We start from the raw sequence: 21,512 nt of genomic DNA, 5'->3' as shown, positions 1-21,512 counted from the left end.
TAGCGTAGCATAGGTACTGAACAATGAGAATTCTACTCACGTACAAAATATACTGTCATGTGTATTTAATAACAAACATATTTATTTAAAGTTATCTTATGAACAACAAGATTATTATGATAATAAGTTATAGGCATATTGATAGGTCTACTATTTTGTTTCACGATATATTTTTCATCGAAAAAGTAAAAGCCAGTGCTCATTATTTTTCGCTTATTTACAGAGTTTTTAATATTTAAATTGCACTTTTCAAAAGAAATAGATATATGTTATTGATTATAGTTCACGTTAACACTTTGTTTGTTAAAAACATAACATTTAGTCACACGTCAAAAAGCGTTAATTAAAAAAAAAAAAAGAAAGAAAGGTATATATCTTGGACAGACGGCCCGTTTCGACGTGATGTTACATCTTCACCAGTGTCTCCTGAACTACTGGTGATCTTGAATTCTGGGATATGCATTTGTCGACTGTAGGGGTGGGGGTGTGTTGCTCTTATGGTGGGGGCTGGTTGTTTGTGTTATGACGTATCATAACATCGAATAATGTGTGGGTATTGAACTGTAATTGTGTATTAAGTTTATGTTGTGGGTATGTTATTGCATATTTGTATATTTCGTATTGTTCTAAGATGTTTAACTGTGGACTTTTTGGTGTGATGTGTAGAATTTCCATATCTGTTTCTATATTATTGCAGTCATGATTATTGTTGATAATGCGGTCTGCATAATTTGATGTGATGTAGGGTTTGGTTATAGCTTTAATATGTTCATTATATCTTGTGTGAAAGGATTTACCTGTCTGTCCTATGTAAAAATGTGGGCAACTATTGCATTTTATTTTGTAAAATCCAGTTGAATTATATTTATTTGAATGTTTGATGTGATTATTTAGATATTTCTGTGTTGTGTTATTTGTTTTGTATGCTATCTTGTATTTTAGATTTCTGAATGAAGTTGCAATTTTGTGAGTATTGGTATTGTAATATGTTAATGTTATGTATTTATTCTCACGTGGTGGTTGTGTTGGTTTGTTCTGTTTTTGTTTTGCCTTATTTATTAGTGTGTCTATTATGACTGCTGTCCAAAAATCTGAAAGTTAGAATTTATAAAACAGTTATATTACCGGTTCTTCTGTATTTTTGTGAAACTTGGACTCTCACTTTGAGAACATAGGTTAAGGGTGTTTGAGTATAAGGTGCTTAGGAAAATATTTGGGATTAAGAGGGATGAAGCTACAGGAGAATGCAGAAAGTTACACAACACAGAACTGCATGCATTGTATTCTTCATCTGACATAATTAGGAACATTAAATCCAGACGTTTGAGATGGGCAGGGCATGTAGCACGTATGGGCGAATCCAGAAATGTGTATAGAGTGTTAGCTGGGAGGCCGGAGGGAAAAAGACCTTTAGGGAGGCCGAGACGTAGATGGGAAGATAATATTAAAATGGATTTGAGGGAGGTGGGATATGATGGTAGAGAATGGATTAATCTTGCTCAGGATAGGGACCAATGGCGGGCTTATGTGAGGGCGGCAATGAACCTCCGGGTTCCTTAAAAGCCAGTATGTAAGTAAGTATTATGTTAGGGTTATATCCAAAGCTCGGAACTTGGGGACTTGTGTCTTTGCACGTGGCTAAGCGACCGGACTTCAATGTCAAGAAACTCCCGCTTCCAGCACGGAGGTACTGTCAGGTCTGCTATAAAAGTGGTTTCTGGCTGTAACAACATATTGATAGTATTATGGTAGGTTGAAACACGTAATATTATAGCATATATAATAAAAATAAACATGAGAAATATATCAAATTTACTGTTCTGATATGTACATTTTATTACAGTGTATGACTACCTACGTACATTCGAAGGTTTTCGGATCCATAACTTCTTCGCTGATATGAAACGAGAAAAACTTATTTCCAAGTCACATGAAGTGGCGGGCGCAAACATAAAATACTGAATGTTTTCACTGTCACTGTTTTCTGTTTGATTTTCAGCAATTGCTAGCTGATCTCGAATGTGAGAAAGATAAGTATATCCTAAATTTTTCTCAAAAATAGTTTTCAATTTGTTCTACGGTAGGTTCCTCTGCTACTTGAGTCATGGCTATGGACAAATCTTCCACCAATTTAAGGGACTGCAATGTCTTTCAATGAATACCGGTTTCCAGCCTCTAGTTTTTGTGTGGCACAACTTACAAAATATAAACTCTCCACTCGAAGAAAATAATGTATCTCCTTCGAATTCCTCCATGAAATTCTGTACCTAAAATTTAAAAAATGTATTTTCAAACTTGTATAATATCCATTCGAATAACACGTATTTTCTAATTCCTCAAACAGACCGTTTATCTGTAATTCTATGAATGTCATTGTCTTCGACACGACACAGTTTCCTCGTCCGTCTTCCTCTCATTCGATGTGATCACTTTCTTAGTGCATACGACTGTCCCTGAGCACTTGCAGCGTGAGCTGTGTGTACGTTGTACCTGTAACCTTACTCATGCACATGAAACACAAGTCCCCAAGTTCCGAGCTTTGTTTATATCCATTGTCTTGTGCTATATATTTTATTGTGTTTAATTCTTCAGTGTAGTTGTCGTTGTTCATTGGTATGTTAATTAATCTGTGTGTCATTGTACGGAAAGCTGCATGTTTATGTTGTATGGGATGGTTTGATGAATTGTGTTTATGTGTTAGATATATTTTATTAAAGCGAAACGAGTTTAGTGTAAATAATAATGATAATTTATTGGAAATGGCCTGCAGTCAGATTGTTTCCTTTCTGTCATAGATACGGGAAATGAAACTTTATTTAGGAAAATAATTCTGTATCGCGGGCGTTATCTCATGGTGCATTCTCCTGAAACCTTTTGTAGAAGTAATGAATTTGCCAGCAGCTCGTGTCTGTTCATACAAAACCTAATCTGGTCTCGGCGGCCCTTTCAACTGAGCGGGACCGACACGGATTAAGCCTTTCCGTTTACAGACAACTAGCGGGCAGAGCGTAGGTTTAACCACGCCGTCAAGTTCTGCGATGCCTCGTTGCTTGGCGCCTGAGAATCTACAGCTTGTGGTTCTAATGTCGCCCGACCCCACCGAATGCATTTCACGGCTGCTTACAGGCACTTAGAATCACTCGCATTATATCTAAATCGTACCCTTCACAACTGTATCCCAAATACGTTTACATAAACCCAGTCATCCAATATAGAATGCTGAGTCCTATGCTAATCGAATTTCTATTCAGAAATTGTTTATTATTCCCAAATAAACCACCGCTCTTGATATAGTAGGTTTCACCACAGTCTACTATATACAGTCACGAAGCTTGAGGTGATTTTTTGCAAATCTCGTGATAAAGCGCTCCAAGCGGTTAGCAACTAGAAACAATAGACTGTCCACGGTCGACTTTGGACTGAATCGTATTTCCATCGAGTGCTAGCTCGTTGCGTATTTCACATTGATGCTTGTGAAATGTTCGTTATTGGTTGTAATGAAAATGTTAATGGCTAAAATACAATAATTGGAATAATAATATTTTACTAGAGACGTAGAAAAATTAAGTTTGTTTTAATGAAATTTATTGATCTCGTTTTATTTTCAATTCTGGTGGGTTTATTATTGCTTAGGCCTACTTTTTTTTTTTTTTCAAAGGATGTGTTTTTAATTATAGCTGTCAATTTTGTTGTTATTTTTATTTGTTACTTTATTAGAGACGTAGAAAATGTCTGTTACAATAAAATTTATTAATCACGTTTTATTTCCAATTCTGGTATGATTATTATTGCTTAATCTCAACTACGTAAGCCTACACTACAAGTACCGGTACACGTAAGTTACTCCATTAATTCATATTTCCATTATTATTGTTGTAAAGGGAAATGCAAATTAATATTTATTGGTTTCATAGTTAATTATCGCTATAATCTTGAATGAGTGAAGCGATTATAGTAAATTTCAGTTCGTTTTGCACAAACAAAAATAATATTAACCTATTTCTTGCAGGTATCTTCGAGTTTATGGTGGAATTTAATATACTTCATTGAAATAATAAATTAACTTTATGCATTTAATATTTCAATAATGGAAGGAAGGTGTTAATTTTTCCAAAAGAACACGACATATTTTGTCGGCTGCTAGGAGAGAGATCTGTGATGATGAGGCGATAGTAGCGATCCTAGTGGTGGGCAACTATCCATGTTTGCATTTTTACTACATATTGAGCTTCGCGACTGTATATAGTAGACTGTGGTTTCACCCTAGATCAGGCCTTCACAAGGTTTGCGTTCTCCGAGCCGGCTCACAGCTCATGAGCGAAATGCAGATATTAGCTGCGCTCTGTATAAGGGTGGACTGGAAGAAGGGGTGATCTCGTACAAAATATACACAAAAGGAAGTACTACTACGAATGCGTATGAAATGAATTCCCGTTCAGTGTTTGCAAAACTATCTTGGACTATTAGTAATTAATAAAGAAATATTTATTTTACAGAAATAATAGAAATTCTATAGCTACTTAAATTCAAATTCAAATTCAAATTTATTTACAATTTACATTTGAAATGAATACATATTAATAGATACCCGAAATGAGCGTATGCTCGTGCTCGGGTACAGTCCAGTAGTCTACAGGGATCAAATAATAATGCTGATGATAGAAATAACAGTAACAATAATAATAATAATAATAATAATAATAATAATAATAATAATAATAATAGTAATAATAATAGTAACAATAATAATAGTAATAATAATAATAATAATAGTGATAAAACAAAAATATTTACAGTAATAAAATAAATACTAAGACGGATAAAATAAAATATAAAACCACTAGCGAGAGTTAACACAACCTAAATAAGCATATAATAACCGGAAAAAATGACGAACTCGAAAATCAACAGAAAAGTTCGTTGTATCGCAGATGGCAGCAACCGCCGTATTGACATTGTGTTGTGCATTAATGGTAGTAGGGGGGAGCCGAAAGTCTACGTAACTGCCGTTCTCTTCGAATCTTCTCGTACAATTATGGGAAGTTAATGCTGCAAAAACAAAATGTCTACGAGTCAAACTGTTCAATATTACTAGGTTAAATACAAATAATACTGAAATGTATTAACCTAGTTTCAGTTATAGATCTCCCCTTTTGTGCAAGAGGTATCATATCAAAATATTTTATGAATGGCGGGGAAAATATAAATTTAAAAAACTCGCTAGTGACAAGAGATAGTGGACAATATCATTTAAATATAAATTTCAAGAACTCTCTAGTGACAAGAGATAGTGGACAATATCATTTTGTTATATTTTTATTTATCAGTACATCAAAACGAAGTTGTATGCTGTTGGCAGCTGAAAGGAACTGTAGCCTACTGATCGTAATGAAACATCAGTTACAGATGTTCGATGTCTGCCTTTATTAAAGTTGATTATAGAAAACAGTTGCTCACAAATATAAATGTTGAGCCAAATATAGCAATCATTTTCATAGCCAGCCTGTGTAGTCGTGGATATTATTGCTAATGTTTAGTCTTGTAAACTCAACCAGGCTAGTAGTATTATTCAAACGATCTTTAGCCCTTAGGTCACATTGAAGATCAATAAGTTCGTGCTGTAAATCGTTAAATATTAAATGTTATGTTCCGTCTTTTAGATTCTTCCATGCTGTACTGTAGCAGTAGGTAAGCAACGTGAAACAGTTACTGAGAATAGGCCTACACACTGCTCTCCACTAGATAGCTGAGTGGTTGTTTCCCTCTCCTCTACCTGTAGCAAGTCTATGTCATTCTGACGTATCTTCCTCTCCGTTTCGGCGAGCAGTAAACACGACTCTCCCGCTCCGAAGGATCGCGCGAGCTCGTTGAGCGCTGTTTGTGTAGGTATTCCCTAGATCATATATGTAACAGATAACTCATCGCTATGTTAAAATCGGCAGCACTTTGAAGAGAACAACCGCCAGGATCGCCACCTGTCCGCCGTGAACGAACACGAGATGGCAGTACAGTCGCTAATGCAATTCATATGGAAATTATGACGTGATTCCTTACGTAACAACTAGATGGCAATGTAGTAAACCTGACAAAAGTTGGTAACGTCAAAGCCTATTACATATATGATCTAGGGTTCCACGTAAGATTAGTTCCTAAAAAGCTAACATGGTCGTCAATTCAGTGTTGCCAACTATTACCAGAAATCACCAAATCAGGTAACATCAGAATGCGGAGACAACAATAATCATAATAGTGACAGTAGCAGCAGCAATGATTTATTTATTTATGATTGATATAATATTAAAGCAGGTATACTTCGTCTGGTAACATGACATGCATTGACTTAACTAAATACAGTAGTTTATAATTCATTAGATCTAAACTAAAAATTTATTCTGTTACACCACATGAAATGATTGTACGAATTCCGAAAACCGAATAGGCCAACCACTATAAAAAATATACGGTTTATTTATTAATTGTTACTGTAGTATTTTTAATAATATTAGGCCTACTTACTTACTTACTTACAAATGGCTTTTAAGGAACCCGGAGGTTCATTGCCGCCCACACATAAGCCCGCCATCGGTCCCTATCCTGTGCAAGAATAATCCAGTCTTATCATCATATACCACCTCCCTCAAATCCATTTTAATATTATCCTCCCATTTACGTTTCGGCCTCCCCAAAGGTCTTTTTCCCTCCGGTCTCCCAACTAATACTGTATATGCATTCCTGGATTCGCCCGTACATGCTACATGCCCGCCCATCTCAAACATCTGGATTTAATGTTTCTATTTATGTCAGCTGAACAATACAATGCGTGTAGTTCTGCGTTGTATAACTTCCTTCATTCTCCTGTAACTTCATTCCTCTTATCCTCAAATATTTTCCTAAGCACCTTATTCTCAAACATCCTTAATCTCTGTTCCTCTCTCAAAATGAGAGTCCAAGTTTCACAACCATACAGAAGAACCGATAATATAATTGTTTTATCATTTCTAACTTTCAGATTTTTTGACAGCAGACTAAATGACAAAAGTGTATCATTCGAATAATAACACGTATTTCCCGTATTTATTCTGCGTTTAATTTCCTCCCGAGTGTCGTTTATATTTCTTACTGTTGCTCCAAGATATTTGAATTTTTCCACCTCTTCGAAGTATGAATCTCCAGTTTTTATATTTCCATTTCTCCAGAAATATGTTAGATAAAGGAACAAAATTTTCACGAATAAAAAAGCAAAACCTGCTGGTTGATACGCATAATAACTGATATTATTTTCTTTCAAGAGACAATTATTAAACAACGGAGAGTCAATATTTTAACTTTTTTTTTTTGTTCTGGTATCATTTTCTCAGAAACTGTTTGTCAAAGTTTAATGAAATTTTCTATATTAATTGTTTAAAAGTATTTTGACATACTAGTTGAAAGTTTTTGATAAATAATGTTCATTTTGTTATTAAAATTATTAAGGAGACACTTCTGTGAGTTTTAAATCTTTTACAATTTTCATCCAAAATATTATGAATTTTAAACTACATAAACATGCCTACAAAACTATCATCTGTACAAAATTTGGTGCCACTGGGGCTAATAGTTTGAAATGATATTTTTTAAATATATTTTATATTGACGTCACTAATAAGGCTCCTTGCGTCATAATTTTCACAATTTTTTTATTCATATTAGCTCAAAAGCTTGAAAATAGTCATGGGAACATAAATTAATTAGCTTTTTGAGCTCTGTCTAAATAGAGAGCCACAATAAATTTTTGAATCGATTTTCTTAATTTTTCACCATTATTTCACCAAGGTGTCCCCTTAATTTTCATCATGTTAATAAATAAAAAAAAAAATAATTAAAACTTTATATAAAGAAGAGTTCATGGTTTTGATGACAAATCCATATTTTTTATTTCTTTGCAGGTGAGTACAAAACTGAAATGCCTACCCTACATTATCCGACAGTGAGCATGAGAAGTCCACTTTCAACGCTGCGAAATGTAAGTTTCTATCATTGTTATTTATTTGCAGTGAGTTCCGTTAACTCAGAAATACATAAAACTATGCGCAGTGATTTTGAACGCAGCCATGTTATATGGGTGGGTGTAATATCAACTTCAAAGTAAGTTACAATATTGCATATAATAATATAGCTGATATTAATTTGTTAGTTGTTACATAGTTTTAATATTCATCGTAGTGGTTTGAAACGCTATAGCTTCCTGATCGATAAATAATAGCGCAAAAATGAACAATTTCGTTTTTGCTAACCAAAATTTAATCACTGTTTGTCAGAAAATAATCTTCTTATCTAAAATTTCTTAGCACTCTTGAAGTCCATGTAATATATACCGGGTGTTTCACACCACACGTATCAGCCTTTTAAACTATATGATAGGCTACTGGTTGTTCGTAAAAAATGTTGATGATCAAAACATATGTGAAGAATCGATTGGTGGTAGTACCATTTCCAGTAACCGACCGGAAGTATGAGTACCTGTGGTCAACTTCGAAATTTCAAATGAGAACATGGGTCATTGAATGTACCATTGGAAACTACTTTTAAAAAGAAACAACTTTTACTGAAACTTTTTTCTAAATTTTATTGTTTACTCACAAAGCAACAAGAATGGTATCTTCTGAGAAATCCTGTATGTTGTTTATGTACGTACACTCTTCATAATAAGTGTTCAGAATATACGCCACCCTGTGCTAAACAATGTTCTGATCACCTCCTAACATCCGTGATTGCACTTCACCACAGCTGTGAGACATATAGGCTTCTCTAATTCTTTGATTCATGTCTTCTCTAGTTGTTGAACGCAAATGGTAGACGATGTATTTAATTCTCCCCCACAAGAATGCTTGCCCGTGACTCAGAATTGCACCATAATACAGTGTTTAGAATTCTGAAAGACAAATTTCAGTCATACCATATTCATCTCCATCAGGAACTTGGGGGACATGGCGTGGTGATTTATGTAACTGGTTTCTAAACATGGACCGTGGTTTCGAGCTCACAATTCTGTGGACTGATGAGGCAACTTTCAAAAGTAATAGGTGAATCTCTACAATACCCATTACTGGTCTCCGGTTTATACACATTGGCTACGTGAAGTGGATTACCAGCACGTGTGAAGCCTCAGTACATGGTGTGGCCTCCTCGGACACACACATAGGACCATACTTTTTTGAGGAGAACTTGAATGGTAAAACGCACTCTTCCTCCGAAATATTATGCACCAGTTGCTTCATGATGTTCCCCTTGCTCTTCGGTTAATGATGTGGCTTCAGCAGTCGGCTGTATGGCTCACTTTTCACGTAGAGTTTGGCGAATTTTAACCAGTTATTTCTCCTACGGTGGATCGGACGAGGAGGACCAGTAGCTTGCCAGCCCGATCTCCTGACTTCGCTCCAAATGACTTCTTCTTGAGGAGAGAATTAAAGACGTGTTATCAATGTTTGAGTAATGGAAAAACAGACAAATTCATAATACGTAAATATAAGACACATATATAGATATAAATTAAAATACAAAAAATAAAAAATGAACATAGAAAAATATAGATATCATAACCAACATATATAGATATATGGATATAAATTAAAAATACAAAATAAAAAATTGAACATAGATAAATATAGATATCCTAACCAAAATATATAAAATGTAGGTATAAATGACAATACTTAGAGAGTAATTAATAGTTAGCAATACTACTTAAAATCAACTACCTTCAGTGTATTAATGAGAAAATGTTTCTATTTCATGTAAGAAATCTACATCCCATTTTTTACATATTTCATTGAATCTTGAACATGTTTTTAACACTGATAAATTTTTAATGATTTGAAGTGTTTGATTTTTTTATAATGTAACAATTGACGATTTCTTAAATATGATATTCTAGCGTTAAGCTGAATTTGTGATAATTCGCTATTATCTAGTAGACCGTTGAACATTTTTATGCTCGACCATGCCGAAATGTAGTAATTATACACCTCGTAGCAGCCCTTTAATGGACCTCATTAAAGTACACCTATTCATTAAAATTCAGGTGTTCCACCAATCAGAAAATACCATTGTAGCAATAGGAAAGCACAAGTATCGATTATTCTCGGATATGCAATCGAAAGACAACTAGTTCTGTTACTATAATAATTAGCGTTAATTGTAAATAATATTCAAATAGATTCAATTTGTCATCTCGTTTTTCAATGTCTAATTCAATTTCAAGGTTATATCAAGTTTAATGTTTATTTTACTCTCTAGATTATATCAAGGTCAATGTCGACATTTGTTTCTCGGAAAAAAATCAATACTTTCGCGTCTGCGCACATCTCACAATTTACGAGGTATTGCACAAGATCAGTTCCGCTCCTGAGTCAGATAAGAATGACATGAATACTTACGAATAATTTCAAGTTAGAAATATGGTCGAGCATAAAAAGTCGTATGAAACTTGACTATAATGGTAATTAAGACGCTTGTATGAAAATTATGAAACTCGCTTGCGCTCGTTTCATAAACATATTCGCGTCTTAATTACTGTCATTATAGGCTCGTTGCATAATGTACTATTATACAATAAAAGTTGTTCAGAAATGAACATTGAAAAATAATAAAATATATACGACATTTCGTTTCGCTTTGCTTCAGTATAATAAAGGACTTCGTAATATTTATTGTAAAAAATATACAGTCAGAGGAATAATGATGTAAAGAATAATATTTCTTGGTTTGAAAGCAGTGCAGACTAAAAGGTGTCGTTGAAAATACAACTACTGATCGAAGCGAATGTTAAATCCAGCAAACACTTTAGAGTTTAGACAGTAGACAGTTCGTTACTGAAGAAGATTAGTAGTAAAATGTAGCACGGTTCTATTGTTTTATAGTACAACTCTGTCTTTCGTGATAACGATCTGTGATGCTGATGTTCACTTATTGTCAACAAAAGAAAAACTACTCTGTTGTATATGTAGGAAAATGTGGCTCTTAAAGCACTGTCTATTTTTGTATGCATAATGTGCCAGGACACAACGTATACACATATATTATTCACGAGGTCATAAAGTAGTTTATTCCCACAACATAGGAGTAATAGTTTTTGCATAAACACAATAGTAAAACCTGTTGGATGCGCACAGCTTGAATAATATGGCACACCGCGCATATTGTTTGAGGCTGTGTTGATGACTTTTCCTGTAGGGAACAAAGTTTAATTGGATTTCATGTTTACGTATCGACATAGCGTGTAGTGAGCATTAAAATAGTGCGATAGGTTAGTAGAAATACAACATTTCATTTACCGGTATATTTTTAATTGATTATTTTACGACGTTTATCAGCTTCTATGGTTATCTTTGTGTCTGAGTGAGATGAAGATGATAATGCCGGTGAAATGAGTCCAGACCCCAATGCTGAAAGTTACCCAGGATTTGTTTTTTTAATGAGTTGAGGGAAAACCTCGGAAGAAACCTCAACAAGGTAATTTGTCCAAACCAGGATTTGAACCCGGCTCAGATCATCTAACGGCCAGGCATGCCGACCTTTACTCCACAGCGGTGGACATACATACATACATACATACATACATACATACATACATACATACATACATACAGCTCGCGCAAGGAACGATTACCGAAAAGCAGTGGTGGCGTTGCTGTCTGTTTTGACGTATATATGTAGGCACGCCGAGGGAGCGAGAGGTACGGGCCGATGGAAGTACTGTCTCTTCCAAGAAAGATGAACAAATGAGGACATCGCTGTGGAAGTAAAGAACGTAGCAAGAGAAAAATTCGAAGCTAATTAAACGCGCAACATATGTTTACGAATGAAATAATAATACCGTGCGATACAAGACACGTATTCACATGCAATGGAACAAACTAAAGTCGTAATGTAACTATCACAACGCAAGACTGATTCTATCGATGTCATTTCTCTTCCGACTGTACTCTTGAATATCATTCAAGCTATCTCGTGACCTTTTCTGTCGCCCGCTCTTCCTTATCGCATTGTTTCATTCGCATTCCTTCCGTTGATATTCCCTGCTTGCGAGACCTATACATACAGTCCACATCTGTGGATTAACGGTTAGCGCGTGTGGCCGCGAAACCAGGTCGCCCGGGTTCGATTCCCGGTCGGAGCAAGTTACCTGGTTGAGGTTTTTTCCGGGGTTTTCCTTCAACCCAATATGAGCAAATGCCGGGTAACTTTCGGTGCTGGACCCCGGACTCATTTCACCGGGATTATCACCTTCATCTCATTCAGACGCTAAATAACCTAAGCTGTTTATAAAGCGTCGTAAAATAACCTACTAAAATGAAAAAAATACATACATACACACATACATACATACATACATACGTACATACAGAGTATTCTGTCATATGGCAGGTCTTTCACAGCTTGCTTCAATTTTTCCTATTTTCTGCCTTCCTCTTAGTCTCCGCATATAATCCATATGTCTTAATGTCGTCTATCATCTGATATCTTCTTCTGCCCGAACTCTTCTCCCGTTCACCATTCCTTCCACTGCATCCTTCACTAGGCAGTTTCTTCTGAACCAGTGACCCAACCAATTCCTTTTTCTCTTCCTGATCAGTTTCAGCATTATTCTTTCTTCACCCACTCTTTCCAACACAGATTCACATCTTATTCTGTCGGTCCATTCCACACCCTCCATTCTTCTCTATATCCACATTTCAAATTCTTCTAGTCGTTTCTCTTTACTTCGTCATAATATCCAGGTTTCTGCCCCATACAATGCCACGTAAAGAAGAACTACAATAGTCTCTTCCTTAGTTCTTTTTCCAGAGGTCCGCAGAAGATGCTCCTTTTTCTATTAAAAGCTTCCTTTGCCATTGCTATCCTCCTTTTGACTTCCTGGCAGCAGTTCATGTTACTGTTTGTAGTACAAGTACAAAGATATTTTTGGAGAGGAACACATGGATGACCAAAGTTCGGGAGCCAGGACTGGAGATTCAGTGCTGTGTCCCTCTAGGGAGAGCATCGTGCACCCCAAAATGGGTAAAAATAAAGACCAGAAATGGGAGTTCATCGTAAACACAAACGATTAGGGAAAACACGGAAATTTTACTTGAAGCAAGTAAAGCGATCGGTTTGGAAGTAAATCCCGAAAAGACGTATATGATTATGTCTCGTGACCAGAATATTGTACGAAATGGAAATATAAAAATTGGAGATTTATCCTTCGAAGAGGTGGAAAAATTCAAATACCTTGGAGCAACAGTAACAAATATAAATGACACTCGGGAGGAAATTAAACGCAGAATAAATATGGGAAATGCCTGTTATTATTCGGTTGAGAAGCTCTTATCATCCAGTCTGCTGTCCAAAAATCTGAAAGTTAGAATTTATAAAACAGTTATATTACCAGTTCTTCTGTATGGTTGTGAAACTTGGACTCTTACTCTTCCTTGCTTAGGAAAATATTTGGGGCTAAGCGGGATGAATCTACAGGAGAATGGAGAAAGTTACACAACATAGAACTGCACGCATTGTATTCTTCACCTAACATAATTTGGAACTTAAAATCCAGACGTTTGAGATGGGCAGGGCATGTAGCACGTATGGGCGAATCCAGAAATGCATATAGAGTGTTAGTTGGGAGGCCGGCGGGAAAAAGACCTTTAGGGAGGCCGAGACGTAGATGAGAAGATAATATTAAAATGGATTTGAGGGAGGTGGGGTGTGATGATAGAGACTGGATTAATCTTGCACAGGATAGGGACCGATGGCGGGCTTATGTGAGGGCGGCAATGAACCTTGGGGTTCCTTAAAAGCCATTTGTAAGTAAGTAAGTAAGTAAGTAAACTCCTAGTCTTTGAAGCAGTCCACTTGCTCTACTGCCTCGTTTAGAATTCGCAAGTTTATCTTCTTTTTTATTTTTCTTCCTGTAACCATGCTCTTCGTCTTGTTTGCATTTATCTTCATCCCATACTGCTCACAGATGTCATTTAGTTCCAGTGGCATATCCATTAGTATCATCTCCTCTTCTGACAACAACGCTATATCATCAGCAAATATTATGCGCTTTATTTTTCTTACTCCTGCTATTAACCCTCCCATGTTCTGGAAGCGGTTCTTCATTAAATCCTCCAAGTAGATGTTGTACAGGGTAGGTGATAAAAGGCATTCCTGTCGTACTCCTCTCTCTATTTCACTTCCTTGTGACTATTACTCCTATCCTGCCTGTCTCGTTCATTCATATAAAGATTACTCTCTCCTTTCAATCCATCTATTTTCATCAGGATATCCATCAGTGTTAATATATTATAGCGTTTTTATTCTATGTCTTAGCCTATTATACGTTTTCCTTAATTCTGTAATATATACGAACGTGTTTTATTGTAACGCTTTAATTTGAAAACTCTGTAAGATGTGGGAAGTACGGTACACGCTCTATTATATTACAAACGATAGTCGTCCTGTTGTAAAGTTAATTTGGAAGGAGAATTAATAGCAGTAGTAGAGGTAAGTTGGGAGGCCGGAGGGAAAAAGACCTTTGGGGAGGCCGAGACGTAGATGGGAAGATAATATTAAAATGGATTTGAGGGAGGTGGGATATGATGGTAGAGACTGGATTAATCTTGCTCAGGATAGGGACCAATGGCGGGCTTATGTGAGGGCGGCAATGAACCTCCGGATTCCGTAAAAGCCAGTAAGTAAGTAAGTAAGTAAGTAAGTAAGTAAGTAAGTAAGTAAGTAAGTAAGTAAGTAAGTAAGTAAGTAAGTAAGTAAGTAAGTAGGTAGGTAAGTAAGTAAGTAAAGGTAAGATATATTACGACAGAAACTTTTCTTTCGTCGGGAAGCAAACTTCCGATATTCCATTGGAACAATGTCGACCATTTGATTTTCGGTGCTCATGAGATATGGTCGCGGCTGTTGGTAGCTGTTTGTGACGTAATTAGTACACCTGCCTACAGGGTTTCTGGTGCTGCTGCCGTGCATTCATGGTTTTAGCTCATTGTAGTCACACTGCTTGATGACTAATGCAGCTGCAACATCACAAAAGCTATTGAAATGATCAGTTTAACTATCGCTGCCGCTTACCAGCCAGAGGGCCCGGGTTCAATTGCCCATGGGTCCACCCTGAATTTATAACTTGTGTTGGGCAAGCCCGTCATCCAAGCAACACAGGGGTTATATATATATATATATATATATATATAATATTTAATAGGCCTATAATGAGCATCGTAACTGATGCTATAGACAAGTATTAACTGTAAGAACAAAGATGAGAAATACAAAATGCATAGCTAAGTTACATAAGAGCACTCACCGCACCAAGTTGAAGGATCCTGGGTTCGATTCCCGGTGCCCGAAAGATTTTTTTTTTTCAATAATAGTATATATGTGATTACCAGAGCTAGGAAATTGGTACCGAAACTGTTAAGTTCTGTGAGCTTGGACTATATATCTACCGAATGAAAATTAACGCAGCTCTCAAAGTCAGTGAACCAGAACGACTAACATGTACAGCGGGGTGGTAACCAAACTTGTGCTCAAAACGTCTACGACCTTAAAAGAAGAAAAAAATAAATGAATGATATAAAAATAATAATTTGTAATCATAAACTTCGTAACTTTCAATCTAAAATAATTTATCCATGCATATAAAAATAGCATACAAATTATAATACAATTATGATTCTAGTAACATTATAAGAAATAACAATGAATATTTTCATTTATTAAAAGAAATACTCCTTTTATGTTCAGAAAGAAATAAAAACAGTATTTTTACTCTGAAAATATTCGTTCTACGTCACAAGACGTTACTAGAGCAAATCTGAAATACTGCATTATACAATATATCTTACTATCATCGGGTGAATATAATATTATTCAATGAATTTCTCAAAACACGCTGTGAAATATTTTACATAAAAGAACATTTATCTCGAAAAGGAAGCAAAAACGAGCAAAATTGTGTGTATGTATTTATTCACACTGCAAACGGATATATATATACCCGGTGGCAGTGGCAACTATTTACACTCAATAATGACAGTAATAAACACAATTAACAAAAATACAATTAATACAAGATTATTAATAATAATAATAATAATAATAATAATAATAATAATAGTAATAATAACAGGGAGCATCCTAAATTAAATGTAGAACGATCACTTAAAATAACATTTAAAGTAAATCTAATTTGTATCTTAACTCTAAGTTCGAACTAAAACCCACGAGTATGATATGTTCAAACCTGCACAAGTACCTTTCAGCACTATACTCATTTCGCTGACAACTCACTCACTGCACTGGAACTACGACACATTTCACTAACACTTGAAAAACATTTCACTAACACTTGAAAAACATTTCACTGTTCAAATACTTTGTACTGCCACTGTAAACTATAAACAGAAACACACTTCACTTACACAACACAATTCACAGACACAACATACTTCGTTACTGATACAACACTTCAGTAACAAAATATCAATTTCACTCTTTAAATAGTGTGTATAATATACTACCGTCTATTAGTAAAGTCCTTAAGCTTATTTTTAAATACATTTTTGGTAATTGGTAAAGCCTTTAGTAAGCCTGCAGGTAAAGAATTCCAGTCCCTGATAGTACGAATGAGAAAAGAATACTTTCCAGTGTCCGTCCTCTGTCTTCTTTCCCTCAATTTACTGTAGTGAGTGGTCGTTCCCTGGAGAGTAATTTCGCGGCTGCAACCTAATTTTTACTGTATTAAACTGTGTTTGTTTGAAATATCTCAAAGAATAACCCCATAGAAATGACATTACTTACTGTAGAAGAGGGTAAAGTCGATCAAAATTTTGCAATTTTTTAATGATTTTGAGGTCATGCAATGGAGTGAAATTTCTTCAGAAAATAGCATTTTGTCGTCATATCCTTCACTTATGAAGACACGTTACAAGAACTGAATTACAATCTATAAAAAAAACTGTTTTTTTATTTGCCTTGCGATCAAAGTTATCTGCTTAAATAGGGTAAAGTTGATCACCGTTGAATTTTTAGTTTAAGATCGATTTTAATATATTGCGGAGTAAAGTCGATCACTGTTTACGTTTTTAAAAAACGAATTAAATGTATTACATATATTTTATTTGTTATAAGGGGCGTAAAAAACAATAATAATCTTCAATATATGCCCATAGAATTATATCGTATATATTTTGTTACTGTGATCATAATATTCGATACAATTAGGCCTATAGGTCTCCACTGTACAATCGTGACTATGATTGCCAACTTATAAAACATAAAAACACATTTTAATACTTCACATAACAACAAACAAAGATTTAAAAATTCAAAATTTACATTGAAATACCACCCTTCAATTATAATTTAAAATGCAATTCAACATGGCTTAGGTTTATATCAGATGTTATTTGAAATCTTCCCCTCCTCATGTCACTTTAGAAACTACGTTGTTCCCATAGGTACAGAGGGGTGTACAAAATATGTTCCTTTGGCAGTGCTTCTCTTACGCAAGAAATTCACCATAATTTCGTCTTCCTCTTTCCCCACTATCCCATCAATATAAATTTTACTATGACACTTTTCTGTTTATAAGTGTTAGTTGGAGGTATTTCGGTGAACAATTTATTCTTCCCGCTGGTCCTATCTGTTCCGAGTAGGTCAATGGCATGATCGACTTAACCCTACAAAGGTACAAGTTTTCTTCAAATAATAAGTTTCAATACTAACATTTACGAACTGCAAAACTATTATTTCAGGATACAATCTCAACGAAAATTATACTGTATTTTTTTTTTTTTTTCATGGAGTGCAGTTTCATACAAAGGACTTTGCCGACAGACCTTCTACTGCCCACTACTAATTGGTTGTCATAAATAAATGTCTTCCTTACTGTGACGGAAATCTTGTCTTCTCCTATCAGTAACCAATCACAACCCTCGTTCAGAAGAATTGACAGGCTGTCGTCAAATCCACGTGGAGGCAGAGTTGCTACATCTTTTCCGAATTCCAAGAATCCCGTCAGTCTCATTTCAGGGTCACCAGGATTATGGCAACTGTGCAATCTTGGGACGAGGGGACAGGATGGAATTGTCAGAGGTGTTTGTGTAGGAAGTCATAAATCTGTAAGTGGGTGTTCAAAGGAGCCACCGAACTGCACTCCTTGAAATAAAATAAGGTGTACTTACGTGTACTTCCTGTCTCCTTTCACTGCTGACTATAATTTAGAGTTTGTAAGACTTTATTTTCATTTAAGATAAAAAGTTGAAAATATCAATTTTCACTTCAACGGTAACTACACAGTGTTCCCATTGTTGGTATTCACAGGCTTTTTGTTGTCCCTCTCGCTTACATTTGCAATGTAAGGCAATGAAGTCAGCAAAACAAAATTTTAAGAAGTAACTGAGAAAATATATAATTTTCAATAAAAATCGCAAATGATCGATTTTACACCCACTGATTGACTTTACCCACTTCTACGGCACTGTTTATTTTGTATATCGTAGCGTTGTTAAGGTTTAGAAACGCCCCGTAGTTTACACCGATTTTCGGACAGCTCTATGAAACAGCACTGAATAGGATTTATTGAAGCAGAATAAGTGAAACAATTATTTATGGAGGCCTGGACACCTCATGCGTAAATTTGCTTGCTGGAGCGCGTAATCACAGCAAATGTTAGAACAAGTTCATCTCGGGGACTTGCGCACACCTCCGGGGTTGAGTGATTAATACTCGACATCAAATACGGCCGCTGCCTTCTCCTACTCATTGGCTCAACATTTGGTCGTAACACATTACAGTTCATGGGATTTTACAAGATTGATTGGAGTGGTGGAGACTGAATCATTTTTTATGACAAATGACTGTCATCGCATTCACAGCTACACTTTTTTTTTCTTCATAAATGCTGCAGTGCAAATCGAAGTAAAAAGCTCTCGCAACGTGTCCTAGCAAAGCCATCCACATGACGTTTTACATTAAAAAGAAAAATATAAACAGAAGCTGAACTAATGGCAAACTATTAGTTGCAGACTATCGCTGGACATCCGTTTTTGTGATAAATTTGTTGAGACAGTATGGCTACTGCAGTAGCAAATGAAACTACGATAAATGTTGTACGAAGGTTATACAGGGTGATTGAAAACCTCCGCGACAAACTGAGGGGTGATAGATCTAACAATAAGGATCCATGTTGAATCTTTCGTACACTTGAATACAAATACTTGATTAAATGGCGTTCTTACTCGTGTTAATTATGTAAACATGTGCGGCTCACAGCTGTTTTGGTGCTATTTGACACCATCCTCAGAACCTTCTGTGTCTCGGCGTCATCTCAACTTCGCTGCCTGCTGTGTGGGTGCGTTCGTGCGATGAAGCGTTGAGTCAAATAGTGTGTGTGTTCTGAAATTGATCTGTGTGTTGAGAATTTGATTAGGGTGTGTTAGTGTGTCTGTATATTTCATATTGTTCTAGCGTGTCAACCACACATGCAATAACATAAATACATGGAAATCCTACACTTACAACCCAAAAACTCAACACACTAAAACAATATGAAATATACAGGCACACTAAAACACACCCTAATCAAATTTTCAACACAGATCAATTTGAGAACATACACATTATTTGACTCAACTCTTCATCACACGAACGCACCCACACAACAGGCAGCGAAGTTGAGATGACGCCGAGACACAGAAGGCTCCGAGGATGGTGTCAAGTAGCACAGAAACAGCTGTAAGCCACACATGCTTACATAATTAACACAAATAAGATCGATGAAAGAGAAATGGAACGGAGAAAAATTCTCTCCGGCGCCGGGATTTGAACCCAGGTTTTCAGCTCTACGAGCTGACGCTTTATCCACTAAGCCACACCGGATTCCACCCCAGCGTCGGAAGAATCGTCTCAGTTTTAAGTTCCAGCTCTTGGGTTCCCTCTAGTGGCCGCCCTCTGCACTACGCCATAGATATCTATGAACCTAGGACTGAAGTCCACACATGTGCTGAGGTGCACTCGTAATGAGTGACTATTTGGCCGGGATCCGACGGAATAAGCGCCGTCTTAAATCACGAAGTGATTTATGCATATCATATATATTATTATAATGTACCGAAGTACATATGATATTTCCATGCAGATATTCTGCGTCATCATACGATGAAAGAGTAATGGAACGGAGAAAAATTCTCTCCGGCGCCGGGATTTCATCGTATGATGACGCAGAATATCTGCATGGAAATATCATATGTATTTCGGTACATTATAATTATATATATATATATATATATATATATATATATATATATATATATACGAATAAGATCGCCATTTAATCAATTATTAATAAGGAACCATTTTTGTTAAACAACCTATGTCTTTTGACGCGTCGTTTCTAAGTTATAGTTGAAAATGTTTTTTGCGCCGACTTATGTCAATGTATACGAATGTGTGCACCCCGTTTGTTTGTTGAGATGTTTGTAAGAGACGAGAAGGATTGTTGTTGTTTGTTTACGTTTAATTTTCAATACCTTTTCCTTTCAGTTCAGTCTAATCATCAATTGAGAATGGATGTGTACACTTTCCCCGAGTTAGCCGGCATGGTAATGTGTTATGGGGAGGCTCGCGGAAACGGAAGAAGAGCTCTCCACATGTACCAACAGTTTCAAAACAGAAATGATCCTCACCACACAATGTCTGCTCGACTTCATCAGCGCCTTCGAGACGATGGGTCTCTTCGTCCCCGCACGTATTGGTGGAAGATTATTGCTAAGCCTATACAAAAGAGAAGGCCAACTCCAACACTACCTTGTCTTACATGTATGCATATAAGCTAATTTATAGCAGGTTTCATTCAAGGTGGTGTCATTTTGTGGTGTTAACGTATTTCCTCATCTTAAGAAACATGCAGGAGCCGCCACTGTCAAAGTTACTTGAAACTTTAGCTCTACTACATGCAACGACTTCAGGCATTATGCGTGTGGATTTCCAGAAACCGATCGCATTTTGATCATGCCACAGACAGGTGCAACAGGAATGCAATGAGAACATTTCGTTCCAGCGGGATAGCATATCACATCACTGAGGAAAAGAAGTTCATGAATAACATTCCACATCAACTAGTGACTTCGCAGTGGCCAGTTACATGGAGTCAAAATTCTCCAGACTTTACAACACCTGATTTCTTTGTGTGGGGTTTTGTGAAAAATTATGTCTATACGCAGCGATACAGGGATATTGATGATCCCAAGAAGATAGCCTCAAATTTTGGAAGAAAACCCCTGTAGCGCCTATAATTTCTAAACTACACAACATATTCCAATGAAGTAAAAGATGATCGACAAACGAAGGATCAATGTATCCAAAGTGACCTTGAGTTGGAGCTGGTGACGTCAACTAGCTTTACACGTGATGGGGAAATATGAGGCACGAATTGGTCTCGTTGCAGACGAGACAGTGTAATTCGAGAAGCGACAGAACGTTTGCAGTGGTGTCAAACG

The 21,512-nt window shown here is 36.1% G+C and overlaps 1 non-coding gene across 1 annotated transcript; it reads right to left on the bottom strand.

The window, feature by feature from the left end:
- Positions 1 to 19,821: 19,821 nt before the first annotated feature.
- On the bottom strand, positions 19,822 to 19,893 carry TRNAY-GUA (transfer RNA tyrosine (anticodon GUA)). The gene has a single exon. It is a non-coding gene; the product is annotated as a tRNA-Tyr (tRNA).
- Between the last annotated feature and the right edge of the window lie 1,619 nt (positions 19,894 to 21,512).

Source organism: Periplaneta americana, chromosome 14 (genome assembly GCF_040183065.1).
Source record: "Periplaneta americana isolate PAMFEO1 chromosome 14, P.americana_PAMFEO1_priV1, whole genome shotgun sequence".
Lineage (NCBI taxonomy): Eukaryota > Metazoa > Arthropoda > Insecta > Blattodea > Blattidae > Periplaneta > Periplaneta americana.
Note: the sequence above shows the minus strand (reverse complement) of the source record. Positions and strands in the feature narration are given on the sequence as shown.